The following is a 26,269-nucleotide window of genomic DNA, read 5'->3' as shown; positions in this document are numbered from 1 at the left end:
AATATCGTGCACAAATCTATCTAAAATCTGGTAGAAATATACGCGTTAATTTATATAAAGGTATTTTAAATGTAAAAAAAGTCTTGAAAATTTGAATTTGGAAAGGACTTTCCATTTTTATTGCGATTCGTATAAATTGAAATGACGGAAGTATTGATCAATGTGCTTACCCGCATCCGCTGTAAAGTTCTCGACGTTGCTTGTCGCAAGTGAAAGAGAAAAAGTAGAGGCCACGATAATTATAAATTCTGAATGCGGCTGTCAGATAATTAATACGTAGTGAATAACGAGTACCTTAGGTATGGCGACAACCCGTTCAGATGCTCCCGTATAATTTACTGTCTTACGTATTCGCTCGGGGGAACGGATGTCAGGCGCACACCTATACAACCGCAACAGACATGATAAAAGCAAATGTGACAACTTAAAGTGCATAACCATCGAGACCATAAACTGATAGTGCTTGGAAATTGAATTAATCTCCGAGGAGCAATTAAATTCCTCATCAAATCATGCCGCGAAGATTCAAAAATGGAGAAATCGTTTTAAAGACCTTAGAAGAATAAGACTTATGAGATTAATAATAAGAGAACGCTAAACATACGTCTTATTAATATAACTGTCGTGTGAAGCAAAACCGACGGAACTGGAAATGTGTACGTCATCTCACATAATAAGAATAGAAATATAAAGTAGTTCTCGTGTTCGATGAAAGCAAGTTTGGAATCTTCCGAGCGATGCCGAGCAACGTATGTCGAAACAAGAGCAAATTACGTTCAAATTTGGGAGAATGAGAGCGTGTCTTAACTTTCGATTCACCAAAAATCCTTCCGCAAAATTTAACCTAGAGACGTGGTACGTCGACCGAACCAAACATAAACACGTGTGAGAGACATGGAACGTCGATGTTATTGTGATTTACTATTTACTTCAAGATAATAAATCTTTCTGGTTCAATGATCAATTGGTAGTAATTATTTATCAAACATGTTGCAAAATAAAATTAGTTGTACCTTACACGTGTATTTATATATCAAAAGATATGTGCGATTTGCACAACTTGGAGCGCTCAGCCAAACCGTGAAATGGCTCGACGCGTGACCGACCATGTTGTTGCTTGTGGCACGCGCTATTAGAACTTAAATCGTAAGGCAAGGGATTAGGTACGTTGTTGCCGTAGAAACGAGTCCATTTCTTGACAACACAGTCGAAATAAAGATTCTATACCTGCGAGCAAGAACCAATGCTTTCTAAATATTTATACTTCGACGCGTGTCAAGTTCATTCGTAGAGTATAACGATCTGCCGTATCTATTTTTTCATTTATGACTAAGTTTAAAAATAAAACGTATTATTTTCAGCAGAAGAGCCATGAAACCTCGTTAGACATCAATTAACCTATTTCGCGTGCACGAGAAGCTATTAATAACGGCTACAAATCGAAATAACCGTAACGAATCTGGGGTTTACGAAGAAATAATGGTACTTTCGTGCAAAAGTGTAAACGATTAGCAAGAATCTATCTTGAAAATTTCAGTCGAATGGGAGGAAGTTTTCGGTAAATCTTCCGATAATTTCCTAATAATTTGTCAGGTTTACCCAAGCTTCAGCAAGCAAACCATAATATCAGCGGACGGGTGTGTATGCTGGGCAATGTATGTCAACAATAAATCAATGGATCGGTGGGAGCGCGTCGATTCTGAAAAGAGCGATCGTCAGATTTAAGGACACACTTTATTTTCCGCAAATAAGCAAACGGCACATCCATTTCTCCTCCAAACAGAAGCGTCGCGCGAGTAATTTGCCCGTGCAAACAGGAAGGTCCGTCTGGATAGGTAGAACGCACACTCGGCCCAGGGAAAATGACAAGTGGAACTCTCGTGAATGCCGTGTAACGGCCACGTTTGGCGGCGAAAGCGCACCCTTGCACGCTTTCCGAAACGTCATTGTGGCCGCGTACACGGCTACGTTCAAGTCTGGCGCGTTCATACTGACAAGAGCGTTTTACGGCGCTTGCTGGCTGTTCGAAAACCGGGGCCAGTTGCCCGACGAGCACGCCAACCGCAGGCCACGTTATTAGTAAATAAAGACGCGAGGAAATTCTATTTGCGGACAAAACATCACGGCAGCGATGTGTACAGAACCCTCGACCATCGGGCTTTGCGCGCTCTTCCTAATGCACTTGAGGAAACGTCGCAACTCTCGGCGAACTTTCCTGGCTCCTTTAAACGGCAGCCTCAAAGAGAACTTAGTAACCGTTCGTCTTAGCTGTTTCTGCAATGGCTTGACGTGTCTATCAGGCCACGTGAGACCTTTGTACCACCTGCTGCGATCTAAACAGACCCTACGTCCGAGTTTTCTTTTCTCTTTGTCTCTCTCAATGGCTAATTACCCATTGAAGGGAACCCCACTTTTGTTTGTCAACGAAATGTCGAAATAGAAGAGGATCGTGACCCTCCCGTTGCTTTCAACCAGCTGTGGCTTTAACAAGTATTTAACGAGCCTGTCAAACGACAAACTGATTTACTGTATTTTTTTGCCAGTTTCTCAGTAGGAAGTACATCAGTCGTGTTCGATTTTTGGGGAGGAAATAGTTAACTCTATGTGTTTATTTGTTGTAGGAAGATGACATAAATGATAGTAACTTCTAATCGCATCTTCTTCTGCTTTCCAATTTATACAATTGACACGTAATGATTCACAGCTGTGACAACAGCAAAACAGAATTTAAGGAATGAGGTAAATAGATTTCAGGAAACAAATAGTTATTTCCATAAGTTTGTTTATTACAAGTGGACGACATAAAAAGTAGCAAATTCTAATAACAAATTCTAATAGCAAATTCTAATAGCATTTCCAATAGCATATTTTTCTCATTTCTAATGTATACAGTCGATCGGTATGATTTCTGAATGAATCAAACGTACTATAGTTTACAGCTGTGACAACAGCAAAATAAAATTTGCAAAACAAATTAAATGTATGTAGATGAGCATGTATTGTATTTTAAAAATTTGTATTTCGATTTATTTTAAAGGATTATATAAAACATCATAAATCTATTAAAAAAATATGCTTTAATTGTAATAATGTACGTGATAAACCTAAGACTAATATAAATGTATTTTTCTGATTTCTAACGTATACAGTCAATCAGTATAATTTCTGAATGAATCAAACGTACTATAGTTTACAGCTGTGACAACAGCAAAATAAAATTTGCAAAACAAATTAAATGTATGTAGATGAGCATGTATTGTATTTTAAAAATTTGTATTTCGATTTATTTTAAAGAATTATATAAAACATCATAAATCTATTAAAAAAATATGCTTTAATTGTAATAATGTACGTGATAAACCTAAGACTAATATAAATGTATTTTTCTGATTTCTAACGTATACAGTCAATCAGTATGATTTCTGAATGAATCAAACGTACTATAGTTTACAGCTGTGATAACAGCAAAAAAAAAAAAAAAATTGCAAAACAAATTAAATGTATGTAGATGAGCATGTATTGTATTTTAAAAATTTGTATTTTGACTTATTTTAAAGAATTATATAAAACATCATAAATCTATTAAAAAAATATGCTTTAATTGTAATAACATACGTGATAAACTTAAGACTAATATAAATGAATCGACGTTTATTTAGCTGCAGATATCATGCTTATATAAAATGCAAATTCAAATAAGTTTACCGTAGGTGAAGGTAATATAGAGGTGGTGTATCAAGCATAGAGTTATGGAAACAAAGTTGTGCGGAATTAACTTACGATATGCTACAGTACGTCATGTAATTACAGCATAGAATAAGCAACACCTCGCGAACTGTACACATTCAATCAATATAATGGTGGAAACTAAAGTTAAACAGCAGTTATGTGTATAATTGAAATTACTCAGGATATTAACCTTGACAACGTATACATATATATCATGCCATTGAAATTTCTGTATTATGTTCTATGTAATTACCGATAATTGTTGAGGATAACTTGAATAAAAGAACAATAAAATGAAAAACTTTAATAAAACTTTGACACAGAAGTGGAAATATCGTGAGAAATTGATTTTCAATAATTAAGTTAAAGAATCGCATTTTTCTATCGGGTTCGTATCAAATATCGCGTTATAAATGTTATTCATTTATTTTCGATAAGTTGCATGCTAATTACGGTATAAATACTTTTGAATATCTTTCGAAGCATATTTACAAGCGTTGGAAATATTTTTATTCCAAAATTATGTAACCATTTACTGGCTCTATATTACAATGGTATGTAAACTACCCTATTCGAAAATGTATGAAAGTTGACAGTAACATTTTTGAATATTTCCTCAAACTAATACCTTTGTGTTCTCACTAAGGCATATAAATTCTATGCAATGTCATTGTTACTATTTCGAATAATTTTTTTAAAATTAAGTATATTCGAAGGTCAACGTGTCACATATGGTCCAAATCCTCTTTTCGTCAGCTTTAAGATATTGTAAAGAAAATACATAATTCTCTCCAAGACACGACAGTGACCTAAAGGAAATATATTTTTAAGGCATTTTCCTTCTTCGAACGAAACAACCTCTCTCTTTCTCTCTCTCTCTGAAATTTTTTATTACATCAAAAGAAACGAAAGTATTGAAGATTCTAAATGGTCGAGTTAGAAGAAACGTCGCGCTTAAGGGGATTATTCAATTTCCGAAGGGCGATGAAATATATTACATGAAATTAAATTCTCATTAAGCGTGTTAAATAGCCAATTTTCTCGTTGCCGGCTAAATAAGTCTTGAAGGAAGAAATGAAGGGCGTTCTGAAACAAAATGAATTTCCCGTTATGCCAGTTGTCGGCTGGCAGGATCTCGATTTCCCACCTCGTTTTTCATCGTCATCGGGCTCCGAAACTTAAGCAAAAATCTCCACCGTTGCAATCCTCGTATAACGAGAAGAATGAAGAGCTCGTTAATACGCGTCTTCGGCAGTTAGTTATCTTAAACGGTGTCAGACGCGTTCAGGTCGGCAGTTGGCGATAAATTCTCGGTGGTTTTAATTTGCCAGTGAATTCTCGCTAGAAAACGAGGTGTGCACGGACAGGGAAGAAGGAAAAGAGGGTGAAACGAAGACAGGTGTAAGGAGGGGAGGGAGATGGAAGGGAAGCTGGAACACTGACGTATTAAAACGGCCAGGTATAGACCCAGTAAATTATATCTTTCTCGAGAGTAGAGGCTCGCGTCGTTTAAAAAAAAGACCGGGAAAAAGTTTCGGGTAGAAATGTATAGCCACTTGAGATTACTTTTCTTTCCTTGGCGAAGTTCCGCCGACAGGAACCAAAGTCGTTATGTTTGCAAGCGAAGAATATCTTTATGAATTTGTATGGCCTGCAGAGAATTCGATTCTCTCATTGTACTTGTTTCATCAAATACTTCAATATAATATTTCAATAACGATGTTTACGATGGTTTTTTAAGTCAATTTTATTATCATCTATTTTATTTAACCCTGCGTAGGTCGTGCTAGCAAAAATTTCTTCAGAGGACCCGGTGTATCTGAGATATGCAATAATTTAATGCCTATGATGCTCATTTTCGCGGTAGGACTGTATAATTATATTAATTGTATTGAAATTAATACAAGACATAATATACAGACACAGAGTAAAATGAAGAGGAATTTTGAAAAGCGCGGGAATTATGCTGTGCTGGACAGGAAGTGGTTCGAATGCCGCTGACAATGGAATGTGCTGAATGATTTCAGGGGCCAGCTGGAACAATGCGTACGGCTGAACGGAGTTACTTTTCAAAATTAGTTACTTTTCCATTCTGATACTTATCTTTCTTTAATGCTTTTTTACGTAGTTTAAGGCGACGAAAATAAAATTTGGAAAAATTGATTGTCTTTTTTTACAGTCTTTTCAAAATCGCTCTTTATTCTGCCCTATCCTGTATATCTACAGTGTATATAAATTACACATGTAATTACTAATTTAAGTATAAAGAACGAACTTGAAAATATTTAGAATTTAGATTTTAAAGTCGCATGAATTGCCGTGATCATTAGCGACTATTTTCTATGTTCAGTGGCTCGTTAAATTGCGCTCTATATCCTGATTTCTTTAACGGAATCCGATGATCTTTTATTGAAACAACGTGATCTTTTGTAGGATCATTTGTGAGGATATTCGTAAGATTATTGTCGACTAATGGCTTTCCTCTCTTTGTTGTTCATATGCATTAGCAGTCTCACATCGCAGATGCCACATTTAACAGGTGGACTATCTTCCGGTATGAATATGTATTGAGCGTGTCCTGATCTTATCTTGTTTATCATGGTTTGTTCTTTAAACTCTTCATTTGTCTTCAAGAGATAAAAGCTAGGAGTTAATTTGCGAAGCAAGAAAAAGCTATTTTGCTTTAACCGCTTAACCGGAGAAGACGAGGTAAGCGTTCAGACGACGAATATTATTGTCAATATTTAAGTTATTCAATATTATATTGACAATATATATTGATCGTCTAGACGACTTCTTACGTACGATAATATTGAAAACCTTAAATATTGACAATAATATTGGTCGTCTGAGCGCTCCTTTATCGTCTCATTTGCACAATGACATTCGTATTTGGACATTGGATATTCTTTTAAACGTCGTTTTATTTCTGTTACAAACGAATTATATTCGTCAGAATGGAACAGAACTTAGTTGAAATTTATCTGCTTTTATTAATTTTCTATTTCTGTGGACATTTTGTGTAGGTACAAAGGGACGAAAATATGATCCTCCGCTATCGTTCGTTGTTTATGAAGACGAATATAAAACTTGTAGATAAAGTAATTCATATGCGAGCAGCTCTTTTACGTTTAATTTCAAGAGCAACAAACCTAAATGTAGAAGTTAACAAGGCGAAGAAGCGTGCAAGAAAACTGAATTGTCAAAACATTCCGCACATATCGCACGTAATATCTAAATATGATCTACAACATAAGCACGATAAGATACGCAAGCGAATATTTAATAGCGGATTAAATATTGATATTTTCCGAAACGCTTCCTTTATGAAGTCTAGAGAACATAACAAGTTGCACAAGTAACATGCCACGTAGCGAACACATCGTCATTTGAGTCGCACTAATTCCAGTACACGAATCACGATTCTATTATCATACGTCTTTTTGTTGCCTTGGCTTGTGTAACAACTCGCCACGCAATTAGTGTCAAAGCTTGAGGCATTTATTATCGGTGAAACAGCAGTGTGCGCATACGTGTGCGGTTAGTACACGTGCAACATTCATGGGCTGTTGGTGCGCACATACATCAACGAAAAGCGTAAATAGATGAATCTCGGACCTGCAGTTAGCTTAGTCTCACGACTTTTCTTGGGACTTCCGTGTCGTCGAATCGGATTTATAGCTTTCATAATGGCCACTAAACGTTTATGCTGTTTCGTAATGCACTAGAGAGCGTGCCACTGGTACATTCTTCGTTACTAATGTCGTAATGACGACTGATTTCAAGGTAGGCACGAGTTCGTGCGATTCTGTCTGAGGATTGCCTGCTGGCTCGTCAGCCACTAATCGCAAAAAATGACTGGAACAATCGGAATGTGATCTACCAACGTGCTTGCGTTCGCACCGCCCAATGCCATTTATTATCTTTCGATTTATTTTTGCTCTTCACGAAGCGACAAAGTCTGTGGTTTGTAAAGTAGCAGAATAAAGTAGCAGAAGGCAATAGATATAAAAAAGAAAGATCAGTTGCGCGTGAAAGATTTTAGTTAGTGTTTTTCAATTGGAAACGTGTATCTTTTATTATATTTATCTTAGTTTATCGCTATTTCACTGCTTATTTATTGCACATTTTATTGTTGTAGACGACATTTATGTCTCTGATATATCAGCTTACACATATGTACTTGGAGTATTTTAGGAATCATATTAAATACGAATAACAGCAATAGAATTATATGATAACGATGTAGGAGGAAGCTACCTTTTTTATTGAGCAAGCAATAATTGTGAATTTTGTTCAGCAGAAGCTTCCTTTCTGTATTTTGTTAGCAGCATCTGTATAGCCCAAGGAATGCTTTCAAGTTCTATCTTTTCAAAGAAAAATAATTAGACGGAAATACTTGCAGGCTAAAATATTAAAGAACCGTTTTCAGGAAATACGACACTGTGATCAAAAATTTGTGCAATTATTTTTCCATCAGCATCTATCAGGACAAGCGAAAGTCTGCAAAATCAGAAGCATAGAAGGACAACGTAATTTTACAAAATAAATTTATATTGACTGAGAGCAACGCCTAAATATAATACATAACACTGTCACCAACATGGTAAAACATTTTTAGCATAAAGCTTACTAAAATTCATAGCGTATCAATTTTAAATTGTCATTTATCCGCCACTATATCCACATTATTCACAAAATGTTTTAATTGCTGTCTTTTATCAACTCGAACTTCGTACACGGTGTACACAGTGTACACAACAAAAAATCACCGATGAACGCGACAAACGAAAAAACATTGGATCTTGAAATATTAAAAGCAAACATGTTCTCGGTCTATCTGTCTGAATTACACGGCTAACTTCATCCCCCTCAGTGTCGCTAAACGCATTCATGTTTGCTTGTCGCGATACGATAAACAAATTTCTCGCCGGTGGTTGCACAACGTTGTCCGATCTTCTATGTTGCATCCGCGTAACCAGCTTAAAAAAAAGCGGATTTATAGCACGGTCGAGTGCGCTAGAAAAATGCCATGCAAATTTTCAATTTTGCGCCTGATCAGCCTGCCACAAAAGAAAAGTCAATGGTTCTACGATATTGCGGCAAACTGGGCTTTGTGAGGGACAAATTCGGCTGATGGCTCGTAGCTCGCGGCTAGCTAACCACCAGGGTCTCCAAGGATAAATTACAAATATTGAGCTCGAACGTAGGTCCCTGGCGTTTTCAAGATGTTGCATGATAGTCGTTTACATATTTGTACATAGACTTATTCAACAATCTATCAATTTATTCTACAATTTATTCATATGCCATGTGATACGTCGTGTGACGTAGATTATTTTCCTTTATTTTAATATAAGCAATGAGCTTTACAATTTGTCTTATGAAAACATTTCATAAATCTTTTTTTTTTAGTTTCAATTCGCGTTAGGAATTAGCATTAGAAACGTGTTCATGTACGTAGCATATTTGCTGTTTATACAGCGTTACTACGATTAAAAGAGCATCAAACAAGGAAAATGTAGCTTACATTCCCCTATCTTTATTCATAAATACAAGTAAAAATTCACGCAATCACAAACCGCGGAGAAGGACGCGTTGAAATGTCACCTTTCAGGATGCTTACGTCGTACGTTTTATTTTCAATTGTTGGAGTTCAAGCGGTACGAACTGTTGTTTCAAAATATATTATATATATTGCAGTGATGTTCGGACACTCTTTAACAAGGAATTTAAATTTCTTTCAAAAACGAACCAAACGACTCGAGCTTTTTTGAGAAGTTAGGAGTTTATTAGGTGAAAATTATAAAATAATTTTTGACAAAATTGCGATTAGTCGGAATCGCGGAGGAAAGAGTAAAGATCGTTTTTTACAACTCTTGCTATCTGGGCCTGTAATGAAAACTTGTACGACACATTTTGAAGATTTATGTTACTCGTGTGCATGCTAAAAATTTGATCGAATTCGGTTAACGTTGTTGTGAGCTACGAACAGTTAAAAGCGGCGAAAGTCGCGGCTTTTCACGATTTTCTGAAATTGAATCTAAAATTGAAAGATTTTTTAACCTTCCAATGCCCGTCGCTTGTGTCCGCATCAATCGATTTCGATAAAATTTGAAGTTCAATTTAGTAAATTACTTATTTTCGCGTACAGCCTCTTTCCAACGTATTACCTCGCCAATCACACGATACGATGTAATAGCACTTGCAATGATATTTGCAAAAAAAGCACCGACGTTAGTGTTCCTACTTAATGGTGGCTAATTATAGTGATCACACTTTAATTGTATATCTGATGGAATATTTGGGATTTAACAAAATAACGTCAGATCTACGTGGTTGCGCTTCATCTGATAGATTCGACGCGGCCCATAAATATTAACACTACATTTATACTTATCGTCGAAACGTCGATAATCCATCGATAGTGATTAACAGTACGTACGTCCAGTCTGGAAGCGGATACGGTGTAATGAACCATAACGCTTCGGTGAAGATAGGGGAGAGCGATTGAGGGGTTTCATCGAAAAAATATTGCCGTGAAAATGCGGCTTGACCTATTGGAGACGAAGGGTCGAAGATCATCATAATCGTATATTTATAGGTATCGTAACCAACGTAAATTTTTTATTCGCTGCGTCTTTTGGATCGTCACACAACTCGATTATAAGGTATTGGGATCTTTGTATATCGTCACTGATTCACAAATTGTACATGCTCTACTTTTATATTCGATCTACGAATTTTAAATAATTCCATGTATCTTAATAAACGCAAAAATGGCAACAAATAGCCATTTCTCTGGAGATTTTATTTTCCAATAAAGTCCCGTAAATTTATTAGTTAGGTCAATACTATCGTAAATCTAAGAATCTGGAATACTAAAATCACTGTAAAACGCCAACCAATTGAGCGGGGAAAATTTCAAAACCAAAGGAAGCATCACGATATTTCCGGGCAAGCTCAGGACGATTCTAAATAAAAAGGAAGAAATAGAATGTCTCTTACAGTTTCTGAAGGACACAAACCTTTCCCAAATAATCTAACCGTAGAAAAGCAACGATATTCACTACAACTGATACGTGTTATAGGTATATTAATATGTATGTAATATATAATTATATATAGATATAGATATTGTATAATTATATAGATATTGTACATATATATATGAACAAACAGCGAAAGTATTATAAACATCATATTAGTCTAATATAATATTTCATTTGCTTATTTATGAGTTTATTTTGAGGTGGTTCCATTAACATAATATATAAATAACATAATAATAAAGTTATTAGCGACCAGCAAAATCGATTCATAATTCGTGGTTACATGTTTCTAAGATTAGATGATATTCAGTTACATGGAACCTAGTAGGCTTATCCGTTTAATAAAAAGTGTATCGCGTCATGAACATTTTCAGAGACGTTCGGGATAGACTTCATGTCGGTTTTAATGTTGCGGCTATGTATTCCTTTCAAATGAAAATTTACTACAGTCCAGTAAAATGTGTTACATGGTTGTTGGTGATGTACAAGATTCAGTATTCTGCAAACGGTTGTTTTGTTAATGAGTGATCATGCATTATTCTAGAATGGCCGGTATGAATGTGGGTTCTAACATTGTGTAAGCCTATGAGATACAATTTTAAACAACTGTAGTCGCTAATAATTCCCACAGGTGGATTTATAAATAAATTAATCAAATTTTTAAAAAGCATTGTCAATATATATATACAATATTATACTTAGGGAGAAGGTTGGTGCAATTACAAATTTCGTATAACGAAATTCATGGTATATACACCATCGTTAAAAAATATGCGAATATTTGCATATAGTAAAATAACACTACACCAACAAATATTAGGTCAAGCTATAGTGAAATATTCTATGAATTATATGCGTGAATATCCCTTTCACGAATGACTAATCTGCGAAACCCGCTATGTACTTGTTTCTCACACGGTATATTTCAATTACAAAATAAGTCGAACTACCATGATTTTATTCTTTACAAGTATCATAGCTACATATTATTATAACGCAGCGTGTATAAGCTAGATTTTAGCTGGAAGCGATATAGCGAGGTCGTAAATCAAAATGTTAAACGGTGACATCGATTGATCCAGCCGCAGTCATGGCCGTACGCATCCGTGAACAGAGTTGCCAGGAAATTCTTTGCCACCAACCTACTTCAAAGAATAAAATAGTTCCGATTGTGAGCTGACGTCGTACAATCCTCAACAAGGCTCGAGTTCGACTTCTCTGTTTCTCCTAAAGTGTTTTGACTTACATATTTTAATTATCACACACGTAAACTTTAATACCTGACCGATTTTACGACCTCGTATCACTATACGTACATAGTGGCGCGACTAAATTCATTTTTCAAGGCTAACATGCAATATTTAAAAATAGTATTTTCTAATTGTCAAAGCTCGCGAATAAAAATTATTTCGTCGTTTGACAGGCGTCTTCGGATATTTCAATTTTTAAATACCTAATATGTTAGGGTATATGTGAATTTTCTAAACTCGCAGCAATGCTTCAAACATTAATTATTAGTATTTTAATAGTAGATATGTATGAGTATATATATATTGTTGATAGTAAAATGCATTATTACTGTTTTCACTTTAGTAAATATTTACATTCATAGTCTGGCGATCTTATAAAATGAGAGTAGCTGCTGTTGCGATTTAATTAATTCGTCGTTAATCCGTATATATTGTCAAGGTCAAGGTATTAATGCATAGGAAAATAATGGAGCGATTTAGAAATGATTACATAGAAATTCTAATTGTAATTCATATTTGTTACATTGCAATAAACGTCAATCAACTTAAAATATATTAACGTTCCAAACTTTATTTTTCTTTAAGTAACATTACAATTTTCCGTTACGTGCACCTACTGTAGATTCATTCAGTGGTAGGATTCAGCCGGTTTGCACCGGTTCTGTAGAGCCGTTTCCTAAAAGTTTCGTACTTTCGCCGAACCGGTTGTTAAAATGATACTTGTAATCGTATTTACCTGGCTGTTTCATAAAATTTTCATTATAAGTTTGTTGTTTTCATTTCTGTAGCTGCCGCTGAGGTTGCGACTGGTGATACCACTACACTTTGGCGTTTAACTACATATATGAAATAATAAACTATTTTTTCGTCACTAGCGCGCCGAACCGGTTGTTAAAGTATTTAAATCTCGCCACTGGTTTTATTCGCTGTTGCCTATGCAAAGATAGAGTCAGAAGCTAATACGATGTCAATTAGGCGTTACGAGGGAGGTAGTCGTTCCCTTATTTAGAAGTACAGTTAGTATTTGCAATTCCTTCCTCCTTTACCGCCGCATTTCATACCGCAATTCCACGTTTTTATATCGTTAAACGTAGACGTGGTCTATATTTGACACTTCAGAGCTGCAATTTCTCTTTGCCTTATTTATATACGATTAATTAATTGGAAATGTAACTTGCAGTGTTTTCTGGAGAAGGAACTGTTTCCAATTTTTTCGAACTTCATCGTCACGCGGCAAGATTCGCCATTAGAGTGTTCTAACGGTTTTTGTAGTGAGTCATGCTTTATGACTATAATATGCCAGAGATTCGATTCTATACGCGCTACATAATTTAGCTCTTCCTCGCAGCAGTGGCGGAAAAACTTCGATTTAGTTACACTGATCGAAAGTTGCTTCTTTATTGACAGCGATAAATTTATAATCGACACTCGATGACTATATGTTTATTTCGAAGACTATTTAATTACAACATAAGAGTATATTAAAGGTATAAAAGCATACGGTATGAAATGCTGTATCTTGTAGGAAATCTAGAACTAGTTAATATTGTTCTTATAAATTATAGGTTTACTATATATAAATAACAATTGAAATTCTCGATAATATATTTGACGATACAATACCCATAATGGAAACAGGCTCGTAAATAGCACAAGCATTGACAAAGAGCGTTCTTCAAACCAAGCAAAGTTTAAGGAAGAAACGAGTAGAAGTTTGCGGAATTTGCAAAGTTCTCAAGGATTTGCAGTTTACTTTGAATTGAAATACATACAACTTTCGTCCTACTTCCCTCCTTTTAAATTCTAAAGAATCGCAGTTAATATATCATACTTACGTTATCGTCTTCGGCAAATTTGAGATAACGTAATTTGTAAACATAACTCGTGGCGGATTCAAAATTACGATTACCACCGTACGTATATTACATTTATTGAAATATCTTACATTTAATATTTCGAAATATATTATCACAATTCCACGTACTGAGACTCATTTTGCTCGAAGATTAATGAAACTGAGAACCACACAAACTATAGAACTTGCCAGGGAAACTGTGCAGTGAAGTAGAATCGAGTGTAATTATTTTTCTATAATTTACAATTATGTAAATATCTTACATCTAATATTGCGAAATGAATTTTCGCGATTCCACAAACTGAATTATTTCGCCCTTAGAATGATCAAACTAAGAAATATACAAACTCTACTGTTGCCTAAGGAAACTGTGCAGTGAAGTAGAATCGAGTGTAATTATTTTTCTATAATTTACATTTAATATTTCGAAATATATTATCACAATTCCACGAACTGAGACTCATTTTGCTCGAAGATTAATGAAACTGAGAACCACACAAACTATAGAACTTGCCAGGGAAACTGTGCAGTGAAGTAGAATCGAGTGTAATTATTTTTCTATAATTTACGTTTATGCAAATATCTTACATTTAATATTGCGAAATGAATTTTCGCGATTCCACAAACTGAATTATTTCGCCCTTAGAATGATCAAACTAAGAAATATACAAACTCTACTGTTGCCTAAGGAAACTGTGCAGTGAAGTAGAATCGAGTGTAATTATTTTTCTATAATTTACATTTAATATTTCGAAATATATTATCACAATTCCACGAACTGAGACTCATTTTGCTCGAAGATTAATGAAACTGAGAACCACACAAACTATAGAACTTGCCAGGGAAACTGTGCAGTGAAGTAGAATCGAGTGTAATTATTTTTCTACATTTCACATTTATGTAAATATCCTACATTTAATATCTCGAAACATGTTTTCACAATTCCGCGTACTGAGAGTTATTTCACACGAAAATTAATGAAAGTAAGAAACGCACAAACTGTAGAACTACCTAAGCAAATAGACTGCGGATTTTTATGCAATGTACAGAGAGTTGTACAGTTGCAACGTACACCCACGTATAAAATATCCAAAGTATAGTACTCTTTGTAATATCTAACAGATAGAACAATATTCTGCTTAGATCTTATTCTTTCAATCGTATCTACGAGAATATGAAGTTGCGTAAAAATTCGCAGTCTACTAATAAAACTAAGAAACGTAGAAACTACAGAACTATCCAAACTGTCCAAGTGTATGTAATTATATAGCGATTAGTGCATTAGAATAGAGTGTAATTATTTTTCGATAAATTACGTTTATGTAAATATCTTAGATTCCATATCTCGAAACATATTTTCACAATTCCACCTGCTGGGAATTATTTCATATGGAGATTGATGAAACTAAGGAACACACAAACTGTACAATTGCCTAGGGAAATTATACAGTGACGTAGAGTGCAGTGTAATTATTTTTCGATAAATTAGTGAGGGCCATTTAATGCGTCCCGTATTCCAATTATCGATCTGCCGTGATTTTAATATGAAAGGATGCGTAGCATGCGATGAATGGAACACGCTTGGCTGTTCTACGTTTGCGTAACCCTTGTAACGCTGTTCGATTCATTCATATGCTAATGGAAATTAATGCGTTCTGTTCCTAATGCTCACGCACTTCTCTGCTGAGTACGTACATCATCGATGTTTCGATGTTTCTCGACCTACATACATATAGTCTTTGGGCTAAGTTGAAGTCGTAGGTTTGACAGGTGTAAACGCAGTGCATCATCCTGTCGAATATGCGACGCGATGCGATTTCCAGAATTTGCTAGATGAGAGCTTCGAGTTTTGGTATTTGAATATTAATGCGTGTTATGCAAACTCGCGCGCCGCGGCTGCGTGTTTCACATACGCTTTTATGAAATATTAATGAAGCTTGTCTATGTGTCCTGTTTGTTTGTCTTCCAAGTGCGTCTCTGTATTTCCGCACTTTTATGCGGAAATTGTGTACACCAGCTTGCAAGAAATACGATTGCTATTGCGAGCCGTTTAAATAGAAAGTTTTATCAGAGAGAAACGAACATCCCGCTCGATCATCTTCCGTATTGTGTTCATACAAATTTTCTTCGGATCAATCTCACAGGGTTTATTTTAATCTGCTTTTCTCTGCGAGGTAGTTGCGTTTGTAAATCGTTTCGCTTCATACTATCAACGCTATCAAAAGGAATCATTCGTATGATCAAAGATGAGACATAAGCGACGATTAAATTAAAGAAAAAAGAAATTAAAATCGCGTAAACATGACGAAGCCCGGTAACAGATAGCAGAATGCAATCAGGTTTACGTGGCAGCGGCTGTCATAGTGTTAACTAGCTTTCAAACAGAATCAGCTGCGACGATAAGTCACCAACACACCGTTTACCAACACTTTTCTCCTATAAATTCTCTTCATCGTTTCCATACGTTGAAACGTATTCGAATAGCAGCAGTTTTTGTGAATAGGTATATTTGGCTGGCTATTGAGCGCACAATAAATCAAAATTCTAACGAGTATGTTGTGTATTATCGTCCTAACAATTCAAGATTCCGACTCAAAAATAGCCTTCTTCGATTTTCTACGATCCTGCTGTAAGCCTTACCAGCACCACTGCTGGTTCTTTGTGCGTTTCGAAAAGGACACTCGATATATATACACTCGTATACCGTTTGAAACAAATATTCATATTTATGCGTAATTACATGAGCAAAGGTTTCGTTCGTGTACTTGAAATTGATACACATTGCGGTAGAATGTAAATCGGTCGCGTTCAAACGCTCTCTTTCTCCGCGATTCTCACCAACTTATAGATAATAATTGCTTCCAGAAACTATTTGTATTTACCGCGATAAATCCTATTTTAGATGTACCTTTGAAACAAGGGTTACCGAAGATTCCTACCGTACTTCGCATAAATCTCAATTTCTGCTGGAATTCAACATCGATGGTAACTGACACAGTGGATTCTATAAGCTGCGGGCTCCTACTCACTTCGGTTGTCAATTGCTATTGATCAAATACTCTTCTTCTCAAGCCCTTCCGACATTTGCTCGAGTTCTCGGTTCTTCTTCTGTCAGAAAATTCGATATCGTATCCGTCGTTACTTTTTGTTTGTCTTTAAACGCTCGGTTCGTCTTTCCTTGTTTAATGAACAATCTCCAGTCTGAAAAAGTTCCTCCACGGTATTGACTTTTGAAATTTTCTTTCAAACTGTAATATTTCTTTTAGAGCTCCGTTAGATCAGATCAAGGATTCCAAGGATTTGTGAAATTATCCTTTCCCTTGGTGAGTTTAAATATATGTTTAATATACGTACATATTTATATTTGCAGAGTAGCGGATAATATTTATTTAACATCGATACGTGTTCATAATTTTATTCTCTTCTCACTCATTTTAAACTCTCCATATTTTACACGCGCTTTCGCTTGCTTCGACTTTATTGACTCTGTTATAATTGCAGCAAATAGAATTCAAATATTCACTGATGTCAAATAAATACCTTGTTTTATACGCATTTTCGCTTACTTTCATTTTATCCACTCTGTTGGCGCATTAATTAGCGTAATTAGGCTAAATAGGATTCAAATACGCATTGATATCAAACAAATTTCTTTCGACATAAATGTGACAAAATTAATGATATTCTTATCGTATATTCTTCCTCCTAACTTGCAATTTTACGTTTACACAGATAAAATCGGCTCATGTGTATCAAGCGAGCAACTACTTTATGATAATGCCAAGTGCTACGACGACTAAACCGATAATAAAATGTACTTTACGAACAAGTTTTTGTAACGTAGAGTAAACTCGGCTTAGTGCGCGATACTGCTTATTCCTAGGAGCTTTTTCATTCGTTCGAGACACGAGGTAGCTAGATCTAGCTTAGTTAAACAAAAAAGCTAATAGACAGTGTTGGTCTTCCAGTTCATGCTACAGAAAACAAATTAGTCAGTCGAAGTTAGTATGATGGAATGAGAGAGTGTTTTTGTTCCAGCGGAGTGTTATTCGTGCTAATCGTGTACGATGACTGTTTTTATGTTATACACGCCCTGAAAGGCAAATAGAGCATTAAAAATAGTCGTAACTGATGACATCTCAGCAGGACTTCATTTTACAATTACGGTATATATTACTTTGTTTGTAAAAACTAACTAGTTTCTTATCTGTTGAACATCTAGACCTGTTTCTATTCTTCAACTATTTCAGGCAATCTGAAAGTGGCTATGAAAAATAACTTTCTCGTATCTTAGGTACACGATTGTATCTCACTCTATTTACTATCGAGAAAACGTGTCATTATTTGATAACAACACATTTCCAGCGTTCCTCGAAGAAGAGTATGCACTACGCAAACATTGGCATTCTTGAGAGATATTCACTGCGTTCAGTTTATCTGCGATATTTCTGGAATCTTCTGGAAGATTTGTAACGTTATTAGGATGGATGTACAATTGTTTTTGGAAGCTTAAGATGCGAGTATAGCCAAGATCATTCATGTAGGCTCTAATGACAGTGATTTCGGAAGACAGACGAATATTATGTTTGTCAACTTCTTCTTCGGTAATACCATGCGCAATTAGAAAACACACGTTGCGTTGGGAAGAATAATACGTTTCGCCTTGGAGATTAGAGAACCAACCTCCAGAGCATGTTGATCAATATTGACATTCGTGTGCGAATCGCTAAGCTTGTCTACGTTTTCTTTGCTCTTTAAATATAAACACACACGATCATGAGAAATTCTTAACACGAACCTGATGTTTTTCGGATCGATCATTTGTCCTGTTGCCACTGTATGCTTTAAATGAAATTGGTACATCCAAATGCGAATTCTTACAAAATAAACGACATTCGTTTGTCCACGTTTGCCCCGTCAAACTTCGTTTATTCATCTTTCAAAGGAAAAATCATTGGCCTTCTTTAAATTTGGCAATAATTTTTCTTTTTGTTTGAAGGCTGGACAAATGGAAGTTCTGAGTAGACAAACGCGGGAAAATCGTGGACAAACGAGGACAAATCGTGGACAAACGAACGCCGTTTGGTTTTAGTAAAAAATTCGCATTTGGGGCTGCCAACCTCACCCAGTCTGAATCGCTGTAACTTCCATAGAGTCAAGAACAATAGCCTGTTCTCTAGTGGGAAATCGCGTCTGTTGCGCTACCTGAGCATATGACATTGTGAATGAGGGTTTTCTGTATCGTTAAACGAAATACCAACTTTATAAACTCTTTGGAAACAGAAACACTAGCCACGATCGAATATCACGAATATCGCCACGTTTGATCCAGATGAACTCTCTGCTTCCATTGCAAATGTTAGAAAGATAAAAGCGGCAATTCTCGTATAGTTGTTATTCATTTTGAATTGCGCGCCGAACATAGCCCCTACTGTTCCGTTTTTCCTTTCTTCATCTTCTTGTTCTGGACGTCCCGTGCAGTTATGGGGAGTTCGATGCAAGCGCGCACATCTGCCTAAGCATCCGTTACCTTTTTGTGCAATAAAGAAATATCGGTAAATATTCACGAAAAGAGAGTCACTTGCGATTTCGACGATCTTTTGATATATTGTCAAGGTCATCAGACTTGCATCACCAAAATGTATGAAGCATATCCAATTCGAATGCGAGACACTGCAGATCTCAAGGCGAGTGTATACAATAGAACCAGTCACGGTTTTGACGACAATTTTCTAATCCACGAAAGTTACTTTATTTTAATCATGCTAATCAACTTGATTCTAAATTGATCCTAATTGACACTAATGTGAATTAACTCGAAGCTTTAGCTTTTGGAAGAAAGCCCTTCGCGACTATTTTAAGCACTTTAAGAACCAAACTCTTGTTCGAAAATTTGTTTGAGTATTACGACCAGTTTTATGAAAAAAGAATACACATTTGTTATTTGGTTGGTTAACAAGTTGCTGAAGTGCAACATTGCTCGTGTACAACATCAAGCGTGAAGAGGTTAATTACACCACAGCTCAAGCTCAACCAGAATCGAGAAATATTGCAATTAACTTTTTTTTAGTAAAGAAAGCAGTTTCTTCAACTTCTCGACGATGCTGAACCGCTGATTAATTATCTTCCCGCATCTTGGTTAATTTTAGCGGGCTCGCGCAGTTCCCAGCAATTCTAACCACATTCGACTTGCGGAGAAGTTGCGAAACACGCGTGCAGCTTTAACCAACGACCGCCAGGAAATGGATCGAGTATTCGTACCGCGTTTTTCTGTATTATCTTCCCTCTCAAAAGAAGAACAGAGCTAAACCGACGAATAAGAGAAGGATGATAGGATAGATTGAAAGACACAGAGTTTAAAAGGCCTTTTACGAGCATCGATCGAGTAAAAAGCCGATCTACCACTATTACGCTCCATCGAAACTTAATCGGTGTTCCTCTGCTCGATCAATGAATGCAAATCGGTCTTACATTTTCTCTTTGTCTTCTGCATTTTCCTTTTACCGGGTTCTTTGCTTTGGACAGCTTACAACTTTATCAAATATATTTTTTCGTTGGCGACCGAGTTATTATTTTACAAAGAATGGTTTGATGTCGTCGACAACTATATCGGATTCAGATGCGAATGTCAAGTAAACTTTGAAATTTATCTAATAAAATATATCACTGTTTTGTGTTTATGAGATAATATCGATACCAATGTCTAGAACGTTAACTCTTGGGAATATCAGTGGCAAGCAATCTCCAAAGATAGACTATTTATTTAACAAAATATATTATTGTTTTTATTCCTAAGAATGTTGTTTATAAGATTGACCGTTTGCTGCTATTAATGATATTCGCCTGGCAGCAAATACGTACATGAAAAACAGTTTGTTTCTTATACATAACATTTTTACTATTCTGATAATTTCGTATTTTTTATTAGACGTTATACACATTATTAACGGAGATACAGAGTTTAAATTACTTTATTCCATGTCTCTATCTTATATATTGCTACACTTTACTTTTACATGTACGTATCAAACTGTTCAAATGGTGTTCGATATTTTATACGACATTTATCGCTTATTTCTTATGATGCGAACGAAATGCATCGAGTATATTGCTTAAGATCCAAGTGCAGATAAATAAACAGAAAATAGAAAACCTAAAGTAATTGAGGTTTATAGCCTAATAGAATTAATCAGAAAATATAAAGCTTGTAGAATGTTCGTTACGCTAAAGTATTCTTAGAAGTACATACTTTATCGATGTGTTCCTTCTTTTTCTGATTTTTTACAACCGATATAGTCCAAGTTCAAAGGTTTACTTATTTTTCAAAAATTTAGCATGGAATGTGAAATTCTTTAGAAGCTGATATATTCGTTTATCTTTTTTAACGATAATCGTAATTTATACTTTTACTAGATGGCAGATCGACGTGTTGCAGATATTCTTTAGAAAGCTGCTTTTACACAGCTCATTAATCCTGTGCCCGGCCGTAAAGGTCTTGTACACGTAGGTACTCGTGTTCCCAGAAAGCTTGTTTACCGCGGATTCTTATCTGCGAAGGAAACGCAGGGTTTAACGGAGCATGTATAACGTTTTTCCTCAATACGTCCGACGTTTCTTTCTCAGCCAACCCTGTAATCCATGCTAAGCCCTCGTGTAGCAGTTCCATGTAATGGTATATTGGGAAAATATTCCAGGAATGTTAAACGCGCGATTAAAAGTTCAAAGGAGAATGTACTTTACCTCCACACCTGCCTAAACAAGTAAAAGCTTTAAATTTTACAAAGCACTTGAAGATGTTATTTATGTCGCGTATATGATTCATTCGAACTGATTTTACTTTGAACGATGTTGAATGTGTTTGGATGACGATTTGGATGATCATCTCTGACGAGTAAATCTTCCGCACGAAATAATCAATTTGCGAGTTAGTGATTTCTGCTCGAACGAGTAAAAACGTTGCTCGTAAATGAATCGTATCGTTAATTATATTGCACGAGCAATTGTGTTTCTTTCTTTATCTATATCGTACGTTTTCTTGCTCGGTCTTATCCGAATGAAAACTCTCGTTGTTTTATCATCGCGTGATCAGCGCTATCATTCTTTCGAAGCTTTTGATCGAATGATTGTCCGATCCTAAGTTGATGAAACTCAACCGTGTGGACACAGTGTTAAACAAGATGAAGTGACTTCTAGTCGGTCAAGCAGCGACACCCGATTCTTCTATTTCTTGTTGAACGACCTGGTCATTTTCGACTATAGTTTCCCTAACGTAAACGGGATTTTACGAAGCACTGTTTTACGAAGCAACGAAATCTTCAATTGCTGCAGTCGGTCGTAGCTGCTATTTCTGGTTGACCGACCTGGTCATTTCAATCGTAATCGCCTGATGTAAACGTTTTAACGTAATACGAAAGTCTATGACAGTATTTCCTCGCGAAGTTAACTTGCTAAATGGAAAATACCAGTTAACTCGTCACTCAATTGTCAATCACAGGGAATAATTTCAAATTCTTTCAAGAATTTCATAATTCATATCTTATCTTTATCTTTCGCGTGTCATTTAATCTTCATCAAAGACAATTTACGTCGGTTTTATGATCGCGAGGATTAAAATCTAAGCGAAAGGCTTGATCTGCCTTTACTGACTTGTAATTCCACAATTATATCAGTTTCTCGTTACAAGAAAACTTTAACAATTAATTTAATAAAAATACATGATAAAGCACGAATCATTGCGCGGTTAATAATTGTCATGGCCACCGCGTTACATAAATGGCATAGTTTCCACTTATTCGCTCTTTTCCTCGTGACTAGACTGCAAATTGTCGCGCATTCGTACGAAATTTAAAAGCGCGAAAATGCACGGAAAGCGTATGCAATCTGCAAAAGTATACAAACCACCTAAAGTATACTGATCGTTATAATATTTAAGAGACGAAACAAATTTCTGCTGGAATTCTATTTCTTGAATTACCTTCACGCAAGACTAAGTTCGCATAAAAATCTACGTTCATGATTCTACTCATAATTCTCGAATTTTTCGTATCTGATGCGAAAGCGGAACGTATAGTCTCGCTGTTACTACACGTGATATTCGTACTACGTGGGCGAATACAACGGTGACACGGAATTTGCACATTGCACATGCGATGAATTCGTCGTTTGACACTCCGCCTGCAATCTGCTGGCGACACTGTCCGTAATTACGTTATATGTCCTCGGCTTACAATAACGATCGTTGATGCGTGGGTTCGACCAACGACCAAGCGTAACGGTAAAGAGATTCATGTCGAATACGTTTCACTTAGCTCCTATTCGTTTCCTCGATCGTCCTCCTGGTGCAGCGTTCCTAACGCAAAGTTACGCTCTTCCGCTACCATCTCTCGTTACCGCGTGGCTTTACGGACGCCATTGTGTCGACTTTAACCAACGAAGCGTCGTAAACTATGGATTTGTGTCTCAGCTATCTCGTATTAGATCACGATCGAATGGTCACCTGCTGTTTTCCGATAGCAACGTATTAGAAACTAAAATTTTCATGTTTCGAAGGAAATTAAATTCGCTGTGTCATTTCGATCCAGTTGTATTCCTTTTGCGTTAGAAAGTATCTCAAGTTTGAGCAATTTGTGGAAAAATCGTTGTCACAAAGAATATATAATATGTATATGTGAAGGAGATAGAAAATCTGCAGGTTATTCTAAGCTAGTAATTCTAAGAACCACGTCAAATCGTCTATGTAAGAAACTATGACGTAAGGAAGATATTAACCCTTTGAGTGCTGTGGGCGCATATAGGTGTCTGGCGAAAGCTATCGGTGTGGACTAAGGACATATATATGCGTGTTCTGTAAGTGCCCGGCATGGACTAAGGAGGCATGTATGGGTTTTTCAATTTTTCCGAACACCTACGCAGAAGTAATACTATTACGTTTGTGTGAAATAAATATAAATGCATTCCTTACGGCAGTAAACAAATGCCAATAGTGGCTCGTTATTGTCGAAGTGATCACCACTTGTAAGAAAACTCTACATCTGGTTTTTTTAGTTTTCTCAAGCACTGAATTTTTCACACACAACTAAATTATTAACCTGCATTATATTTACTAAATTTAGTTTTCTAGTTTATCGTTTTCTAGTTTATTACCCAAATTCTAGTTAACTGTAAATTTCAATGTTTATAATAAATAATTAAAAATAACTAAAAAATAACGCTCTTGAATCATTTAATCTCGTGTAAAAGAATTACTATAACTTATTACGATTTGCGCTTTGAATAGTCAATCAACAGAGTTCAGTCTAACGAAAAAGTATTCCGTCCATCGTCAGCGCTAGACGCGCGCCGTCCGTACGGACGGCATAGGCCGTGAGTATTCAGCACTCAAAGGGTTTAAAAATCCCAACAGTGGAAGATACTCAGAAGTTGGAAGATGCTTCAAAACGCATCAACATAGGATGAAAAACCGCACGAATCAATTTATCAAAAGTTGTCACTCAGGTTTACCCGAAAGGCTCAAAACATCCTTTAGATTTACTTGCATCTAGTAATTGAATAATTGCTTTGATACAACGTTAGCCTTTAGTCTAGTGATTATTGATAAAAGTATTATAGGATTTTTTAATATTTATTTAGAATGAATTAAATAGGAAACGATGGTTATTTAACGTGAACTAAATACAGTAATGTGCTGTAACTAAGACAATTAAATAGTTCATTTACAACTCTACTCACTACGGTTCCAACGCTCTCTTTCACATGGACCACCCTCCTCGACAACGCTGACAACATTCTCTTACTTCTCAACTAACTATTGACTGTGTTGCATTTTCTGCATTCTTTTATTTTTCACACAAACAACACATTTTCTTCCTGATAATTAGGTGCGACTGTCCGCGAAACAGGTAGACAACTGTTATAACGAGGCATTTTTGGCATTTGTTTACTGCCGTTACTAAGCAATGCATTTATATTTATCTCACACAAACGTAATAGCATTACTTCTGCGTAGGTGTTCGGAAAAATTGACAAACGCATATATGCGTCCTTAGTCCATGCCGGACACTTGCAGAAAACGCATATATGTGTCCTTAGTCCACACAGACGCATATATGCGTCCATAGCACTCTAAGGGTTAAGCGTCCCTCTGTCCTTTCTCATAACCCCACCACGTACGTGTTCCGCAACCGTCCGTGGCCATGGTCACGTAGGCCTCTTTTTCGCGTAACTATTCGACTGAAGGATCGACTTTAGGCTTTCTGGCAACACTGTTTATGGTTCATTCGATATTTCTTAGGCCATTTGTCCACGATACCACAATATCGAGATCCGCAAGTTATTTTAAAGGACTACCATAAGATAAATGTAAGAGATTATAAGTATACAATTAGGAAGATTTGATAAAGGAACGTCTATAAAAGAGGAAGAAAAAAATTGGATGCATCGTTTCTTGTTCCAATTTTGTATTGTATATCTTCCCTAAATTCAGATTAGAGCAAAGTTGAAATATAAAAGTTGGAGGATCGTAGGGGGGTCAGAGGTGAATTATTATTGTTTGATCAGACATGATCGATGTCGTCTGTTTCCAGATCTTGCACATACGTTGCATGGGCGATCGAGTTGTAGCAAAACTTTTTTCTTTTTATAGTATTTTTCTTTCTATTGTACTTATCGACGTCGAGCATGTGTTATGAACCCATTAACGTGTAATGTGTCACGTAAAATTAATGATAAATGAGGAGTAGCTGAGCAATAACTTAACTTGACCGTGCTTTTATAATTTTGTAGGATTTTATTCACGAAAATGATTAAGTATAATATTACAATGAAGTAGCGAAGTTAAAATAGTTGTTGTACACAAGACTCAAAACTCAAGACTAAAGACTAAAACTAGTCTCGTGGTCGAATGCTTGCAGTTTTTATATTTTGCGTTTGTAAGTGTAAGGGGCAAAGGGATTGTTCTACGTAATGGGGAACGTGTAATGGTGGGCCATGTACAAAGGCCAAGTAAAAACCTAACGGTTCGCTGTTAGTAGAATGGCGTGGATTTGGGTATGGTCATTGTCACAAATGCTTAGTTAGTAATTACATTATTTCTAAATTTTTTCTTAGCAGTTGTCTGTCACCACTCGTTTTACAAATTATATTAGAATCAATCTTGAAACTCATGATAATGTAGTATTATTGAAAACTTAAGCTACAGATATTTAAAATAGTCATGAAATATTTTAAAAAGATCTTTATTTAAAATACTCAATTTAAATCGCGTGCGAAATTAGGGAATTTAGAACGGAGATAGAAAGATTTTATCCTTCAACTTGAAAATTGAAATATTCTGCACGATTCAAGTACAATATCAAATGACAATTTTTAAATAATTAATCCGTTGT

The 26,269-nt window shown here is 35.9% G+C and overlaps 1 long non-coding RNA gene across 1 annotated transcript in view; it reads right to left on the bottom strand.

Annotated features, from left to right (window-relative positions):
- LOC105666189 overlaps positions 1 to 26,269 on the bottom strand; it is a 45,671-nt gene that overhangs the window by 19,041 nt on the left and 361 nt on the right. The window lies entirely within an intron of this gene.

This window comes from Bombus terrestris, chromosome 10 (genome assembly GCF_910591885.1).
Source record: "Bombus terrestris chromosome 10, iyBomTerr1.2, whole genome shotgun sequence".
Lineage (NCBI taxonomy): Eukaryota > Metazoa > Arthropoda > Insecta > Hymenoptera > Apidae > Bombus > Bombus terrestris.
Note: the sequence above shows the minus strand (reverse complement) of the source record. Positions and strands in the feature narration are given on the sequence as shown.